Genomic DNA, 4,210 nt, shown 5'->3' on the forward strand with positions numbered 1-4,210 from the left:
AGGACTCTCTGTCAGTAAGAACTAGAAAAGCATCATCATCTGGTTGATTTTTAGATATTGCAGGCAGCTTGTACCCTGTATATTCTCAGGTCATGCCCAGATCCACAAAGGGATTTAGACTTTGCAACACTGAGCATCATGGCACTTAAAAAATCAAAACACCACTGAAATCCACATAAGTCAGCATAGTACGGGAGCTCCCTAACCTTGTCAATGGGACATGAAGATTGTGTGAGGTCATGCCACACAGGGGCATCATCTTTACAAGCACACCACGCAACCCCTGTTGGCCTGACTTTGCATGTGTAGTGTGTTCAAGGTCATGCCAGAGGGGGCATTGTGGTGCACTCTTAAAGATAGCACCCTCCGTCTGACACTGAACAAAACCACATCCAGTTTTGTCCTGGTACTGGATGGGGGACAAACCATCCAAAAGAGGACTGTCCTGTTCAAAAACACATGAATGACCTCCCTAAGGGGGAATGGCACTGTGGGTGAAAAATGGCATTACCTGTTTTCAAGTCACTAACTACCCAGAAGCAAGTGATCTTGAATGCTTATAGATCAATGCTCTAACAGATAAAGCACAAGATAGGGTGTCACAGTTTCAGGGTAACTACACCTTTAACCCCTTCTCTGTGGTCCATGGCAGGAATGCCCTCTGAAGGTCCCTGGCCCCTAGCTGTTGCCTCTCTCTGGGTGAGGACCCATGTCTCTCTGCCTTCAGACTGGGGATTTAAGTTGCAGCTGCTTGCTATTGCACTCTGCTTTGTTCAACAAGTTTGACTAACTCAACACAACTCCTGGGGGAATTCTGCGCCACTGCTCGTGCGCAGAATTCATGTGTCCCGCACAGTTCTCCCCCCCCCCCCCCCCCGCAGAAAATACATTCTGCCCCTGAAGTGCTGCAGTTCTGCCTTTTGCACACCAGAGGCCGCTGTGGCACCAGACCAGCCTGCAGCATTCATGCTGTTGGTTGTTCTGGTGCGACAATGGCCTCTGGTGGGCGAAAGGCAGAACTGCAGCACTTCAGGGGCAGAATGTACTCTCAGTGGGGGAAAAAAATTGTGCTCGCACCGTGGCACAGAATTCCTCCAGCAATAGAAGTTCATCACAGCACCTGGCCCATGGAACCAGGTTAGGACAGAGTGGGGCACATGGAGCTGTTGGGGGGGGGGTGTCCCAGACCGGCGTTCAGAATGCCTAGTGGGGGAGGAGAGACTGGGGAGCGGTCTCAGGAGCTAGTGGGGTGACAGCATTGAGCCAGGGACTGAATGGGATTGGGGGTGCATGGCCGGATCGGGGAGAGGTGCTGCAGGGAACCATCGGGATGGAGAGTTTCGGGATGGGCAGATGTGCCTGACTGAATGGGAGAGGCTTGGGATCAGCCAGGGTCTGCATGGGGGAGGCTCCCTAACAATCCTGCCCTTCCCCACAAAAAACCTGTTCCATACTTCTCCCCGCCCCCGGCCAACAACCTTCCAGGTTCACTCCAGGGTCCTTGCCTCTCCCTCACTTCCTCCGTTACCCCTGACACTCCCAAGCCTTTGCACTGCTTCTGCCGGGTGTAGGAAATTCATTTAAATTACAATATATAATTGTATTACTCTAAATTCTGTATTAATATGTCTAGTAAGGAAAGTATTTGTCAAAAGAAAATTACCAGAATCTTTTTTTTTTAGTCTGTATTGTTACAGACATACTTACTGACAGATATGTTGAAATAACTTTCCAAAATGATTGAAATGGGCATGATTATATTGTGTTATTTTGACAAATAAAATATGCAAAATTTTGCATATTTTTAAAACTTTTGGTGCAGAATTCCCCCAGATGTACAGCACCTACAGTTTCACCTTTTTTTTCTCCTCCAGGGAAAATGACATTGCATTTGTCCTTAAATAAAGAAAGATCTGGTTTGTCAGTCAGAGAAAACATCTAAAACAGTAACAGTCTAAACACTTTATGAGGAGCCTTCCACCCACTGGTGGCTGGTGAACGGGCTGTTGTGGGAGGCTAGCACCCAGCCCCTCCCCTTCTGCCTGAGGCCCTGCCCCTCACCCTCCCTTTCTTCCCCCATAGGAGCCCAGAGCACCCACACCAAAGACCCTGGGCCCTCCAGTCCCGGGCTGCCTGAGCACCTCCAGTCCCGGAGCTCCAGGCAGGCCCCCAGCCCCAAAGCGCCCCTCAGCCCCAGAGCTCCGGGTGTCCGGGTGGCGTGGCGGTAGCACCCCCAGCTTTTCCAGCTCCAGAGCACTGGGCGGGCCCCCAACCCTAGAGCGCTGGGTGGGCAGTGCAGCCATGGCCCCAACACCAGCCACCCTGAGTCCCAGTGGCAGACTGGCACACCCCAGCTAACCTGGGCTACTACGGAAGAATGGGAAGGAATTTCACTGCAGGAAAGGGCCAGTGGGCAGAGTGTGGGCAGGGCCATGCCAGGCTCAGCCTTCCCCGGGCTATGATACCTGCCACCCATGCTCCCACCAACCATCAGTTCTATGGGGACCCTGGCACGCTACAGTCTTTTCAACCCTTCAACAAGATGGAGTCCCTCTTTGGACAAGAGCTCCTGTCCATTTGTGAATTTAAAAACAAACAAACAAACAAAAAAAAAAACCAAAACCCTTCTGTCAGGCTAAACCCAGTTTTGTATCTGCATAACCAGCTTTGGGATTTTGCATTAATCACCCCAATTCCAGATTCCACAGGGAACCCCCACTAGTAAGCCAATAACAAACACATAATACTTATCAATATGAAAGTCCACATCACTATAATGTTCTTTGAAGTTTTCCTGCTTTCAAGGCTAGCTCAAAACAATAACTTCCACAAAACATTAAATACAATTGTCTCAGGCTAAGGCTGTGTTCATTATGTGTCACAGGTTACTATTTGATGTCTGTTACAGATCAGACAAACACATTAGACAGCAGAATGACTGGCTCCCGAAACACCTATCTATAATGAGTAGAGAAAAAAAAAAAAACAAAAAAAACAAAAAAAACCACACATGCATTATCATTGGGGACTTCAGTCTGAATGCCATATGCTGAAAGTCTCATGCTGCCAGTAACAAAATATCCTTGGAATTTCTACAAATTATAGATGACAATTTTGTAACTCAAATTATAGCTGTCATGGGGGAATTCTATGTGGACTTGATCTTCAGAGATGAAGAGAGCTGATCTCACAGAACTAAAAGTTAGTCATTGCTTAGGTGCAAGTGACCATGACTTGATTACATTTTATGTGTAAACACAATGTGACACTCTGTACCTCAAAATAGCATCCTGAAACCCGCATATTCACCACTGTGATATGATTATGTTTTATACAAAGTATGCCTTGGGAAGTATCATTGAGAAGTCATGATCTGTTGAAATTTACTATTCTGTTGAATTATATGTGTTACCATTGTATCTGAAGTTATGAAGTTTTGCTATGTGTGTATTGCTGATATATGTTGTGAGTCTGGCAGATGCCCACAGCTGGCCTTTTGGTGGCAACAGAGCAACTAACATCCCCACAATAGATTTACGTTAGGACTAGCTGGCCATGCATGTATTGATAGTCCATTAAGGAGAATCCACTATTCCAGTAGGACCTTTCCGAAGCACATAGACATTGGAGCTTGCTTAACCCAGTGATCAGGGGACATAGAACATGTGATCCTTGACTCCATGATTGAGATGGTATCTTTCGATGCCCATGGATTGGGGGGTATAAATTGGAGTCTGACAGTCCAGAGCCTCTCTCCTCCCCCACCTACTCTGAAGGCAACAAGAACGTTTGGAAGAAAAAACTTTGAACTGGAGAGACTGGTCCTAGGTTGAGCAAGGAATTCAGTCTGCGTATTAAGAACAGTGAACTGCTTACAGCACCTAGTGGGGTGAGAAATGGCTTGATCCAAATTTTTCTTAGTCTGATAAAGTGTGGAATTTAGACTGTGATTTAAGTTTTATTTCTTATGCAACCAACTTTGACCTCTATGCCTACCGCTTATAATCACTTAAAATCTATCTTTTTGTAGTTAATAAAATTATTTTAATGTTTTATGCTTACCAGAGAGTTTGTCTGAAGTGCTTGGGGAATCTGCTCAAATTACAAATGCTGGTGCATGTCCACTATCCTTGATGAAGTGACAAACTCATTAATGAGCTTGCGTTGTTCAAAAGAAGGTCTTGAGCCATGTAAGATGGTACGTTTCTGG

This window comes from Chelonia mydas, chromosome 1, assembly GCF_015237465.2.
Source record: "Chelonia mydas isolate rCheMyd1 chromosome 1, rCheMyd1.pri.v2, whole genome shotgun sequence".
Classification (NCBI taxonomy): Eukaryota; Metazoa; Chordata; order Testudines; family Cheloniidae; genus Chelonia; species Chelonia mydas.